Below are 14,821 nucleotides of genomic sequence, written 5' to 3'. Positions count from 1 at the left end.
CTGCGAGCGAGAGGCGCGCGTCGCCGCCGGCAGATGTTTTCGTCTTACCACCTCGCTTCACACGGCACGCCCGTCCGCTATCAAATGAGGTCGGACGCGTTAAAGAGCGGCACTGCATGTCCACGCTCCGAAAATCTACTTATAGCATTAAAAAATATAAATATAGGAGAAGACACCTAAAATGAATCATCTCCGTTTCCACCATAATTCGTGATCCAGCGAAGAGCGTAACCCAACACAAGTGCCGAATGGCATTTTCCATTTATGCTCACTTCCCCATTGCAACATATCCAAGAATAAGCGATTCCGTCGACAAAGGATGATGAGCGGCAATGTTTATACCAACAAATAACTTGAAATGTTGTCACGAATTCCAACCGCTATCTTATTTCAGCACAATGACTTCCTTCCGCGTGGAATAAAGGCGTTAAACAATAGCAAATAGCAACGATGAGAACAAATAATGTCTTTGTTGCCGTGGTTACAACCGCTGTTTACAATTCACGCGATGTTTTCTTTGATGAAACATACGACATCATCCGAAGCAGAAGGTGTTAATTCCATCACGCAATCGACGCACTAGCAAGAAGTAAATAACCCAGCGATGCCGTAACGAATGCAGGTAACAAACGATCATAAAATACCACTATACTTGTTTAATAATCCTTCTAAAATTACGATGTCGTGACATGAAAGTATTCATGTCCGTGCCGCTGCCGACCAAGTGGACGAACTGTTCATTTAACTTATTACAGTGACCTAATTCACGGTTATATACGACAGGTAAAAACTGAATTGCATGGGACGCTAGTTTTTTTTTTAATATTTATGTCTTTGTATATGTTTGAGGGTAAGATGAATATGAATGGTGATAATATTGTTGCTGTTTGCTGACGCGTTGATTTGTTGCACAGCAACCACTGACTGATAGAAAGGAAGTGATTTTTGTCAAGTGTGCCATCTTGATCAGTTACATGCAATTTGGGCCGTCAAACAGGGAGTCTGTGATTCAGACGGCATTCACATTGCGTTTCGACGGCGGAAGTGAGGTACCTGCGACAAGGAGCGCGCAAACAAGATGAGAATTGATATACTCACCGGCGGTAGTCGCGGTTTAGGCTCGCGGTGTTGTCGGCAGCGGCGGCGGCTCATGGGACGCGGGAGGCGGCGGCTTCTGGGGCGGAGGTCGTTGCATTTGCCGCAAGGCCCTCCTCGAACAGAGAACGACACAATCCGATGCGGGGGTCCCGACCCGCTGGCGAAGGCCCCTAGGAGATGGGGCAAGATAAGGCAAGGACGGAAGTAGAACGTCGACGCACTGTTTGACCGCTAGGACGTATGTATGTATATTTCACACTAAACCTGCATGCGCCACACAAACGAGACTGTGTTATCAGTCGAGGCGCGAGCAACGACTGCTTCGATCGCGATCCCGAATTCAGCCTCCCCTCCCTCTCCGTCACGCGCTCTCCCCTCTCCCCCCACCTCCTCTCCGCTTCGGATGCCGTCAGAGCCCCACCCTGAGATCAGCGGGGATGTCCCCCCTCCCCCCTTCCTCAACTGCAACGCCAGGGGAACACAAGAGTGGAGAGCGCCCCGGATCATTAAGCCACGCTTTGTGCGCATGCGCGAGGAAAGACAGACGCGCTCTCGCGGAGAGCACACACACTAAGGGACCTCATCCCTTATCACCTCTAGATCCGTCTGGCCGGTCTCCTGCTGCTCCCCTCGACATCTTCCTCATTCACCTGCGCTCACTCGAGTGCGTGATTAAAAGTGAAAGACAATGCACGAAATACCCTTTTCGAAAATTGAGAGCGGATGGAAAGGACCTCACACTGTTCGATGTACAGAGCATAGCTTCTGATCATGGGAGCTCATCCGTGACAGTGCCATTCAAAAAGAAATACTATAGGAACGGAGAGAAATACTTAAAACTTTTCTAAAATGACGTTTAAAATAAAATGATTTTTCAAGTGATACAGTTCGATGTTAAAAAAAGTAAGGTTACAGAGCAAGCAGGTAGGTCAATGAGAGTGATATTCAATAGAAAAATTCCCATCAACGATACCGGAATGCAGAGGCATTTTCATTAAACTTTTTACTCTGACTTTAGTTACGGCAATAGTTTGCCATCAATGTTTTTTTTGCCATTCTATCGGACTTCAAGCTGCAATGCATTATCGAATTCGGTATATGGAAGGGATACTTAAGTTATGACGAAATTATATTTTCCTTCTGAGGTTCCTTTCAAATCTACTGCGTGAACGGTGGTGAAATTCACATTCACTGTGATGAGAAAAAATTCCCCTTGACCGGAAATCGAACCGCGGACCTTTGGCTTTCCTAGACACTGCGCAGACCACTATAATATGCAGGTTATTTAATGCTCATGATGATTTTATCGAGATTCAACGATGCTAAATGTTAGGCCCTAGGTCGGAGAGCCAAACGTCCGTGGTTCGATTCCCAGTTCAGGGGAAATTTTTCTCATGACAATTAATGCAAATAATCTTATTAACTACGGCATCTTCTCTAAATATAAAAAAAGCTACTTCTCACTTATAATGAGTTGGTGACGTAATTAGATTTCATTATCTCGTTCAGGGAGAAGCACTCATTAAGGGAATCGCTCACATGTTTTTAAATGTTAACAACAACGAACCGCGTGAGACCAATGAACGAGGCTGAGGGTTAGCGGAGAAACGGTGACCTACTCGGCAAGCGCTCGTGAACATCATTTAAGAAAGGGGTTAGGACGTCTAAAAAATTAATTTCATAAACTTTATCACAATTGGCAATAATTTATTTCAAAATGGGTGAACGAACCCATTCATAAAGAAGCCAATTGGAGAACATAAAACTGGTTTTCAATACGAATGTTCCGTTATGACGCACCTTATGAAAGTACTAGTCAAAACGATATTAATATTTATTTTTGCAATTACAATCTCTTATGCCACTCACCGAAAAGTATCATCATGAGAGCCTTGGGTAATTTACTGATTTATTAGCATCATTACCACAACTTATGGAAGGGAGAGCTAGTAATTTGTGAATGAGCGTTTCATTAATAATCTCCTCAAAATCAAAACTTTTTACCAATGAAGCAATACGAATTTCACTGTCCAAAATTGGGGATTGCAGATGCATGGGCCCTTATAGATCCAAGCTGTTACCACCATCGCAAAATCAAGAGTAGAGCAGGAATTGGGATTTCGTAATTCTTGTTTTTCTCAATATTCATAAAAACATGACTTCTCGATACCTCCGCTGCACAAACGCTCAAAAATCGCCCACCGAATCAAATCCGCTTATTTAGTACTACAAGGGCTAGGTACTAGATGAGCGGATTTGATTCGGTGGACGATTGCTGAGCGTTTGTGCACTGGAGGTATCGTTCTTTCAACCGTTAAATTTTCAAAACAATCCATTTTGTCAATAACGTCTTAATGACCACTTGTAAAAAAACATCGTTCGAGACTTGAAACGTCATCATCTTTCACGAATTTAAAAATAATCAATCAAATCCCCAGCGAACATTTTATTCCTTAAAAATGAACAAAAAACTTACCGAATTATTTTAGATATTAAAAGCTTTCATCGACACGAAGTTACCGATTATATATTTAAAGAGACGTCCTGATGTCAATCGACAATATTTTTTCGTTTTCCTCTGTTACATGAATACACTTCAGTTTAAATTCCGTTTCCCGAAGTTCCCCGTCCATGAAATTCAGTGGCGCTCGGCAGCGGCACTACTTCATATGGGAATTGCGGAACGTACCTGGAGACATCGCACTGAATGAGAAATGGTAAACAACACTGTCCACGAATCTATGGCTCGCCATGATTTTGTACGCAATGATTCAGCCTAGGACATAAAATCAATCTCAGGAAAGCATAAATATCTCCGTTCCTTTGGTCACTTACAAACACAGACGTGATATAGTTACCCTGTAAACCATAATGGTTGCCACAACGTTGCAGCTACGTCTCACGGCAACCAACTGGGAGTTCCATGCAACGTTGTGACAACGTCTTATTTACTGCCAAACGTCCTCCGTACTACGTTTTCACAACGTCTTCACAACATCTTTGCAACGTGACACGTAACATGATTGCAACCTGCCCGCAACCTTCTGTAAACCATATAGGTTGCCACAACGTTGCAGCTACGTCTCACGTCAACCAGAAACAACTTTCATGCAGCGTTGTGAAAACGTCTAATTTACTGCCAACATTTAATCCTTACTACGTTTTCACAAATCTTCGCAACCAGAAGCGTAACGTGATGCAACCTTTAATAAATAATACTTTAAATTGTGTCGTTTCAAATGAAAATTTTTTATTATTCCTTATTTGCAATTTTTTTTCCTTTCCTCCACCCTCTGATGCCTTGACTCAGCATGCCTGAACCAGTCTATTGCCTTCTCCTTTATGTGCTTATAGCCATATTCCTTTAATGTGGGCTTGCAACGGAAAGCATCTGAAATTAAATTTTAGTAAGGATTTTAGACACAAGTAGTTTTATTGTGCAGTTCCCATTTTGAAATAATTTTATAAGCACAACATACCAATAATACAGGCACACGCTCTGGTGGCACTGAACTGGATTTTTTTAGTGTTTAAAAACTTTAAAGCTTTGGCCTCATTTTAGCGCAAGAACTATTACCAATTCTTTTAACTCAATATTTTCATATTTTAATGAATGGGGGAAAATTGTTGTAAGGACGTTGCAAAGCAACCTGTCTGCAACGTTGCAAAGAGACCTTAGTAGCTCTGCAACCTCGTGCAACCTGTCTGCAACGTTACCAGGACGTTGCAAAGAGACCTCAACAGCCATGCAACCTCTGCAACCTCGTGCAACCGGACTGCAACGTTGCTGCAACTCATTGTGTTTACTGGGTATAGATCCACATAAGGAACGCTATGCATGTTTTATCATCCTAAAAGAAGAGGAATATTGTGTAAACACATTTACACCACATTAATGAGACATTTAATGTAATTAATAATGGCAAATCCAGGTATGAATAATATTCCGATGTTATCGACACCAACCTTCCGCAGACGGGCCATCCTCACAATGAACGTTTGATACATTTTCCTCTTCCTCATTTACTCCCATATTTACAGAGTGACATTTTTTTAAATCTTATGCTCATGGCAAACCCTTGCATATATGGTTCATCCCTCTTCGGTTTCACGTACCAAATAGCACACGGAAAAAAAAGTTTAGTTAGAACTATCGAATTCTGATGAAATTTATCAAACTTTTCGGTTCATATGGCACATTGAAAAATTCAGTAATTATTACCAAACCAGTTTGATAAATTCTATCAAACTGATTTGGTAATTGTTACCGAAATGGCCACAGCAGTTCGATAAAAACTATCAAAATCGAAAGGGTAATAAAATCGACGTAGCGTGCACATGTGAAAGATTTTCAACCCAGAAAACACTATTATGATTGAAAATAATAAAATTAGGAGTTTGGCGTAAGTTTCTGCAAAAAAAAATACAAAAAAAAAAGTTGAAAAAGAACAAGCTTGCATGAAGCATTGAACGTGGGCCCTCCGCGTGGTAGCCACGGACTCTAACATCTAGTCTAAATCGGTTGTCATAATAATTGCTAACTTAAACGCTATAATATATTATTATTGTAAGTATTTAACCTTTGTTTTGAAATGTGAATAAGGTGTGACTACAGTTTCCCTTTGTATGCTTAAGAGGAATACTTGATGCACACAATTGCATTACGTAGTTACTGCATATGATTATCTAGTGCAGATGCGCAAGAAAACTTTATTTGCAGGCTTATTACATCGATATAGAGATGGCTTTAACGTGCTGGGTGATATGCTTAGCATGGATTGGGTCTAGTATCACGGCTTTTATCACATGTTATTAAACATGATCGCGAATGATAATACCTCAGGAATACCTCTAATTAAAGTTTTAATGTGTCGAAATACTCAAACATCTCCTTACAGCTTTAATATCTGTGATAATATGCGATTCAATCAATGTCTTTGATGCACCAGCTTACGGGTAGTATAGCAATTTAAAGCAGAAAAAAAAACAGAAAAATGAACGTAAACAAAATTAAAACGTTATCGCCATCACAAATAATGAAAACAAAATCATTTCTACCAACTTATCTTTTATGTAAGGCCTGTTTAAGAATCTTTCAACTGCAAATGTGTGTTGGTATAAACATAAGAGGAACGATAGACCGTTCGATAGATTACGAAACACTTGGTAAATTCTATCAAACCAAATTTGCATAGCAATGTAGAATTTGATAATTTTTACCAAACAAGCAATCACCTTCGTAAAATTAATCATAACTTCGATAAAAGTTATCAAACTCAGAATCGTATTGAATTAATTCGGTTATTTTTACGAAACTCTTCCGTACAATTGACCAAATTATGCAATACCAAAATGTTTGATGAAATATATCAAGAGCTCACGCTTGCGTTTGGTAAAATAAATCAAGTGCTTAATAATTTGCATCAAAGTTTAAGTATATTTAACAAAAATACTCCCTATCACACCAGTTCGATAGTTTTAATCAAATCTTTTTTTTCCGTGCAGTATCTCCGTATGCTTGGCATGTGTTGCTGTTTTGTTTTTCGAAGAAAACGTATAAGGGGAAGAAGTAAGAATATAATTTAACACAGATTGCTGATTAAGCTATTATATTGTATAATTCACGGAATACGGCCCTAAGAAGGCGCCCTTAAAAAGTACCATGTTACAATACTTACCACTTCGCGTTGACGCCCATAGTATTTCATCAAAGGTGAAATTTTTATCTCCTGTTAAAAATCTGCCAGCATAAAAATATCCAGTGATAGAAGATATTTGCAAGTCGGCTTGATCCATACGGCATTTTCTTCCTCCACAAAAGCCACTTTGAAATAGATGAGTCACTCATTGAAACTGTTTATTCAACGGCTGTAAGCCTTAGATCGCACCTATTTGAATCGTAAACAGGCGTGAGAAGTCAGAAGCCAAATTTAAACATGGCCGACCGTTTATGGCGGCTGAGAAATTATTCGTATCTCGATTGCTAAAAAATGGTAATTACGCGTTAAACTCTATTTTTTGTTGATTCCGAATAAAACATCATTACAAGCGATTTCCCATCAGCCCATACAGCTATTTTGAGAGGTGTGAACAAACCAATTGGCAGCATGAGTTCCTCCGCAGTTCACACATTTTCCGGGTTCGGCAGGGTGTACTCAATCTTATTTATGGCAGGTGACGTCTTTTGGAGGTAATTTATGACACTTAGGTAATCGCATAATGTTAGCGCCACCATTAACGAGAGTTTTTTTTTGTTTTCCACAACCCCAAACTCAGTTATCGCATCCTCACCACTATACCCTCAAGCATTTACCCTCTATCGTAGATACGAGAGAAAACAAAGCCAATACGAATATTAAACACGCGCACGTTACGCTATCACGCATCTTGTTAATAAAGTTAATGTCTGTGATTTTTAAAAATTATTCGATCGTTCAAAGCAGAGTTTCCTCAGCTATACATATCAGGGGAATCAGAAGAAAAAGAAAACAAAGGGAAATCAGAAAAAATAGAAAATTTCTCGGGAATTGCATTGATAGCCATTTCTCACTGTTGCGGCTTGAATGCTGAAGCCTCAGACCTAAAGAAGAAAAAACCTGAAATATTAGCGAAAAGACTGAGGAAATTTTAGTTATTTATGAGGAAAACTCAGCCCTAGCTACTCGCTTGTGATTACAATAAAGAGTAGATGTTTTCACTTATATTGTTTCAATTTGATTTGGCTTCTCACATATAACTTTGATTGATTTGCTGCTTTCTGGAAATATTTTTTCAATTGGGTAAGAGTCTAAAATAAATGAGACATTTCGGTTGAACTAGTGATAATGTCCACATTGCTGCTTGGAAATTTGATTTTGCTTCTCTTATATCATATTGCTTCTCTTATATTATATATCTTGCCGGCCTCGGTGGCGCCGGGGTAAAGTCCCCAACTGCTAACCTAGTCGCGGGTTCGAATCCCGCCTGGGTGGTTTGACCACCATGCAGGGCATGGATTTATGTGATTGTCAAACAAGTTAATTGCAAGAGAGGACTATCTAGTCCTAAATTCGCTTGTGAGATAAAGACGACATTATTATTATATTTCTTATTCTACACTTTGACAGAAATACTGTAAAAGCGTCCATTATTCGTTGCATTCTATCACTGAACTCGAAACGATGAAATTCTGGTCGCTAAGGATTGGGCATAGGCGCAGTTTAAGTGATGCTGAAGTCATCCGAGACTTCTAAACATGTATTTCAAGTGGGAAATGCGTAAACTTCGACTGTTAGAATAGCGCTTTTTGAGGTGCAAAATTTCTCGTACTGAAACCAAATATTTTATTTCCCAAGTCGCTTTCTCATCCAGCTTGTATGAGCTGAGGAATAAATTCAAGTTCATGGGATTTCCCAAGTATTCCCATAATTAAGCGCGATTCCAGAGGTCCTTGTCAAGATGGCCAGATGCGCAATTTCATGTTGTCGTCCGAAATGCTCGGGGAAAACGGAAAATTTTGGTCCGGAATTAAAGAGAATTTCATACTCTAAATAAGTCGCAACCCTGGTTCAAAGGACCCTTAAAATGCAAATTTCAAAATGATCTCATTTGTGAATTACAAATATAGTCGGTGATACTGAAGTATAAAGTTTGATGGAGAGGCATCCTCACGACTACTGTGTTTACGCGATCCTGCCAAAGATCGCGTATCGCTGATACGCGATCGCTTTCTGCAATAATGTGAATTGCTATTTTTATAAAATTTCAAGAACAGAACTGGTTCTTTTTTGTGGTAGAAAAGTGGATTACAGATATTTCGGATGCTTACTTTCAGCAGGTAATTATGAAATTTAATTAATTTTCCATGACAATGAGATAAGATATAATCGTGAGGTTTCCCCGCCCTCGGGGTCGTTTTCCTAACCCTGAGCCACCTCGCACTGAACGACTTTTTACTTGACGGTGTTCAAAGGCTTCAACCGGAATTGAATCATGGACCTATCGATCAGTTCGTATAAGTATGTTAAATAGAGGCCGGTACACCTGCACTTCTTCTAAGACTATTGCCTAGGGTGCTACCACCACGTACACACTTTCTCACTCCCAAATCATTACTGTAGAAAGTCTTTCCTATGCTTTTAAGATCTTAAACCTGCTTCTAGAATCATATATTCACTGCCAATGAAAGCATTTTGAAAATGAGTTATTTCAAACAATAATTGTTAATAACCCAAAAATACAAGGATAAAATGTGACAAATTCCATTTAGTGACGGCGTTTTTTTTGGAGTTGAAATTAATCTATTGCTAGGGAATAGTAAGTGAACATTCTAATGCACTGCATTTAAAATTACTATTCCCCCAAACACCACACATATAGGCGGATTTAAGGCACGAGCCCCAGTGCACCTCCCGCTAAAAAATAGACAAGATGGTTATATTACGTTCATTTTATTTCGTGAATTACGTAGCCTCAATCAATTAATTTAATAACTTTCATATTAAAATAAAGAGAATATTTTGTACAGTAATTTTTATTTTGTTTTCAATCTCAAATGTGAGAAGACCTGTCAGACCCTTGTGCCCCCCCCCCCCCCCCAGAAATATATCCTGGATCCGCCCCTGGCCACACACACAACAATAAAAACACAAAAACAAGTTTTCAAAATGAATATAACATTTTTACTGGCTAGTTTGGGGTGTTTGGTTCACCGAAACAGCCGAGATAGCGATTTCCATCGGTATGACAGTTCTTAGATCATGGGCGTACCCAGCGAGGGGCAGGAGGGGGCAGTGACCCCCTCACCCCCAGGAAGCAAATATCGCAAATTTCTTTAAGGAAAATAATATTTTTACATGTAAATAATTGAAAAAACTAATAAAGAGCTATTACAGTTTCTTTAAAATGTTGATTTCATTCAACTTTACCATGCTTAAATCTTACCTACAACTTGAACAACCATGGCTTGCCCCCCCTAGTTTTGATCCTGGGTACGCCCTTGCCTTAGATTACTTTTACTTAACAATATTCTCTCTTCATCCCACACTTACCCTCTCATCTTTTCCTTCCCATTTCCAACTCGAGTTACAAGACGAATTCACAGAATCACTTGCCATGAGAAAAACCGACATACCCCGTCTTCCATTATTTTTATCCTGAGGTTTCCTGCACACAGCATTGTCATGTACTCATGATGGATAGGAAATGTCCAGCATCTCCTCCATTGTCCTTCAGTCTGCCTACTTTTTTCATTTTTTAGCATGACCACTTAAGGCAAGGTAAGTTATATTACAGGTGAAATGGAATAGGAGTAGTTTATTTCAGTAATTCATTCGTTCAAATTCAAATGACCGGGCGGATTGTGGTGGTAGTTCTCAGGATGGAGTAAATAAAATTTTGTCCTCTGGAAGATATTTACCTTGACGCGGCAGCTTCCTACTATTCATGATATCTTAAGCTTTACAACAGCATTTAGCATGCCAATTCAAGATCTAATTAATGGCTGTAATACTTGCCTTATAAAGAGAAGCCACAAGGAAATGTTATAAATTTAAACTTTGTTCAGTTGCCATCAACTAAAAAATACCACAAACATAGAATCCCCCTCTTAAACTTATCATACCTTCAAAATTTCAACCGATGCCTTTAGCTCATTTGCCGAAAAGTTAAATGCATCCATCGCACCTTGAATAAACTTTCAATCAATGAAAATTTAAGTTTCTATTAAGCCTTCTAGTGCATTGAGTCCACGTACTGTATGGCAGGTAGAAATACTATTGAACTATTTGATTTTCATTATAATTTATTTCTTGGTAGAAATAGGTCTTAGAAATGATTGTACGGAGTTTTTCTAGCTTGAAAACTAACTGAAATATATATTTTACTTTTTAGTCTGCTCCTAAAATCTTGAAACCAGTGCCAAACAGTTAGTGGACGACCTTTCTTATCTTTTAAATCATGATGGAATGTTAAATTCTTACTAATACGTTGATATTGCTCCATAAAGTTCCTCCCGAAGGGAACCACCAAATATTTCGTGTCACCAGCTTGATGAATGAACAAGTTGAAACCAAGTTCCAGCAAGAAGCTTATCAACTAGCACGTTTAACGAATTTCCTATCATGAAATTCCAGCAAAGAAATGAAGTTCACTGGCAAAAGGTGGGCCATTTTCATTTCATTCGACCTAGCTGTTCCACGAGGTTTGCAAAGGCAAGCAGGGATGGCTGCTGTTTACAGACTTCCCTACAACCTCAACCACCCATACTCTCTCTCTCCACAACTGAATTCAATTAGTCCCCTTTGTTCGTTTCTTTCGCGAACGTGCAGCCCTCCAACTTACTTTCGCGGAAACCCGAGAGAGGACGGCGAGAGCACCGTCGCTGCCAGTCAAATGCCGCCTTCACTTAAGGGGCTTCTTCCAGCTCTCACAGCGCCACGAAAGGAGGCGGCCACTCGCGTAAAACCGCAAGAGAGCTGAAAAGCAAGATTTACTAATTCGATTGTCTTTCGCAGGGGTCGCACAGCAACTCGTGGGCGGTTCTACCTGCAAGAAAGGCTGTGAACCGGCCTCGCATCACGTTATTACGATGGCGAACGTGAAAACGTGCATGAGGATCGATGGAGGAGAGAGGGACCTCAGGCTACTGCGTATATGCAACCATAGGTCTCCAGTGAATATCTATATGTGTAAAAGAGGAAGGTCGTATGTTTGTCAGTGTGTCTATCCAAAATCGATAGACTTCGAAACCGCTGCACAGATCAACGTGAATACTGTATTTTTTCCCAAAGAATATTTTTTTAACGTTTATGTTCTTTACTCGCCCTCAGGGCCCGCCACCCTTGGTATTTTTTGTCGGGTCGCTAAATAAATGTAGATTCCAATTATATCAATGGATTTTCTGTTAACCTTCGTAGTTGTCCGAAACGCATGTTTTACGTAAAAAAAACCTCGCATTTTTCTTTGAAATCAAAAGGCCGTATTTCCTTGGCGACTTGTGACAATAATGACCAACCATAGAAATGAAATTCGATTCGAGTGCTGAACGTTACAAATGAATAATTTATATTAAATTGTGTACCTCAATTATCAAATTTTTACAAAATTAATTTTTCAATCAATTAGGATGATAGTTATTTTGTTAATACCCCAAATTCATTCGAAAAAGACATTTCACTGTGAAAATAGGAATATATAAAATTTTGCCTGAAATTGGAAAAGATCACATTAATAGCTTTCCAAGTACCAAATTACAGTATTTTTCCTGTCGTTTGTACAATGATTCGATGATTTTGAAAAATGAAAAATAAGCTTGAAAAATAGCTGGACAGTGGTGGTGTGCGCAGTTGGCCAGAAAGCCGTGCCCAGTCCGTGGTTTAATTCCCGGTCCAGGGGATTTTTTTTCTCGCGGCAATCCATGCGCATGAAAAGAATATCTACTAAGAGAATACGACGGAGAGCAGCGTAAAACCAATCTGAGGATTAATCAACAATGATGATTATGATACACATGCTTCTGACGAAGCATTAGAAAAGCGCGAGAATTCACATCCACATGAACTACAAAGTCAAGAGTGACGGAATACGTGAAACAGTCTCACACAGCAACTAATATGGATATACTAAATTGCCGCCCAAGCCCTAATAACTTATCTAATCTAACCAGAGTTCAGGATTTTGATTAGGTCAAACAGTTTCTCACAGGAGGTGAGGTCTAATAATTTTATAAAGGTCGCATTCACTTTGTAATCATCACTCGAAAGAAATCAAACCGAATATCATACAGGGCCGGCCCTAGCAGGTGCGGGGCTAGGGGGGGACCTTCAGTGCGGGGCCCTTCACTTATAATATTAAACTCTATACCCCATCTACAAACTCGATCATTTTGAATCCCTACCACTCTCTGGCTAAGTATGTGTTCCCCTCCCAAATTCAGACTTCGTAATTACGCCGTAATGATACCATCACGCAGTTGAGTTCAAAATAGTATAATACTTTAGCTTATAATATAGCTTTCTAATTCGTTCACTGCAAGAGAGTGTGCTTCACTTTTGGTTTTCGGATCATCAGTGCTGTTGCTGACTTCAAGAAGGGCATCTCTAACTTCATTTGCTTGACATCCTATTGCGTTTACACTCTCCACTCTACTCTCCCATCGTGTGTATGAGTATTTTTTCAAAGTTAAAGATGGTATTTTTTTTCATCCCATCTTTGGGTGGATGCTCCAAAAACAGCATAAATTCTTTGGCTCATAAATTTTTTGTCTAGCACGGACTTCACAATACAGCAATAGTTGAAATTGCGTTTTCAAAACTATCGTATATTTTAATTTTTTTTCACGAACGCGGGGCCCCCAAAAGCGCGGGGCCCGGGGCGGTCGCCCCGCCCTAAGGCCGGCCCTGATACCATAGATGACAACAATACACTATTGGAACTGGCACACAAACTCTTTAATTTATTCGTACGTTACCCGCCATAACCAACAATGAAGTAGATTTATTAGTTCACTAACCGTAAATACTACGATACCATTCTACTTCCAGTAGAACGCGTGCAGTACCTTGGAAAACAAGAAATCTCCAGTTCCTTTGAAACAAAAATAACATAACGACGATTCGCTATGATAACTCCCGCCAGTTACCGCAGCTCTGTTCACAAGTAGATGCAGTGCCTTCCACGGCATAAAATGTCATCAATTGCGAGCTCTCAACACATGTCCCTGAACAAATTACAGAATAGTAATACATCTCCGGTTTATCTGACACTGACTTTTAGAACCAGATCATGGAATTCTTAAAAAAGAATGGTTACTGTGGCCTGAGGTTTCTGAAGACAAATCCAAATGCATATCCTCCTATAAGTTCGAGCCAGTACAATCAAAAAGTAATCTTAAAAACAAGTCAGAGGTTTACTTTCCTGATAATGCTGGTGGCTTTTGTGAGCAGCCAAACCGGTTTGTTGTACATTGCCAGGAGTAACATATATTTCTGTATGCTATAACATATATTTCATGAATAAATCACAGCGAGAGATTCCCAACATATAACTATTTTAATTAGCCACCCTAAAGGGATTCCGGTCTCATACGTATTCCGTGCATTTTATGACCGTCAAAAATGTTGGTAAAAAGTTCCACTAATCTATACGTCTGTAATCCGCAAATGACCAGTAGCTGGTTGTGGGGAGGTTGTGCGTGGGATATTCCGGCTAGGTGCAAGGTATGCTAGGTGTACCGCATAGTGCGAAGTTCTGATTTTGTGGTATTGCTATTCTGCCAATCAAAAATGAAAACTTGAAAGTGAAATTCAATTTTGATTTTCACTTTGGTCAGTTATGTCAATTATATGACTCGAACAGCTATTACTTCATTTCACAACAAATCCAGATATTTTCTGTCTGTAAGTACCATAACAATACATTCGAGAGACGACCTATTGCCGTTGGCATATAAGCAATATGCGCAGTTTGGATGCTCGCGGTATGGAAAGTTGGTTTAGCGTTGATGTGCGGAAAACGGACAGTCGCGATCAAAGCAACTTTGGGCACTACACGGAAAACGGACATTCTTATCTACGGAGGCAGGTAAAATGTGCGGAACACGGATGAGCCGGGGATTCCGTCCCCTCTCCCTTATCTCAGCTTGAGAAATCGTCCCTGGTAAATGAAGGGAAAATTAAACTAGGGAAAACTTAATTGCATTAATTACAAATGCAGGTCCTAATTATTTTAACGGAATAAGTATTTT

At 39.6% G+C, this 14,821-nt stretch overlaps 1 protein-coding gene across 3 annotated transcripts in view; it reads right to left on the bottom strand.

Moving 5' to 3' along the window:
* The window catches only part of LOC124154062 (1-phosphatidylinositol 4,5-bisphosphate phosphodiesterase), a 92,226-nt gene extending 90,800 nt beyond the window's left edge, over nucleotides 1-1,426 (bottom strand). For all 3 annotated transcript variants that reach the window (XM_046527563.1, XM_046527564.1, XM_046527562.1), the window contains exon 1: nucleotides 1,099-1,426. The gene's annotated coding sequence lies outside the window, so the exon portion shown is untranslated. The remainder of the gene's footprint in view (nucleotides 1-1,098) is intronic.
* Nucleotides 1,427-14,821: the final 13,395 nt, after the last annotated feature.

This window comes from Ischnura elegans, chromosome 2, assembly GCF_921293095.1.
Source record: "Ischnura elegans chromosome 2, ioIscEleg1.1, whole genome shotgun sequence".
NCBI classification, from domain to species: Eukaryota; Metazoa; Arthropoda; class Insecta; order Odonata; family Coenagrionidae; genus Ischnura; species Ischnura elegans.
The sequence above is the reverse complement of the archived record's forward strand: the minus strand, read 5'-3'. Positions and strand labels throughout refer to the sequence as shown.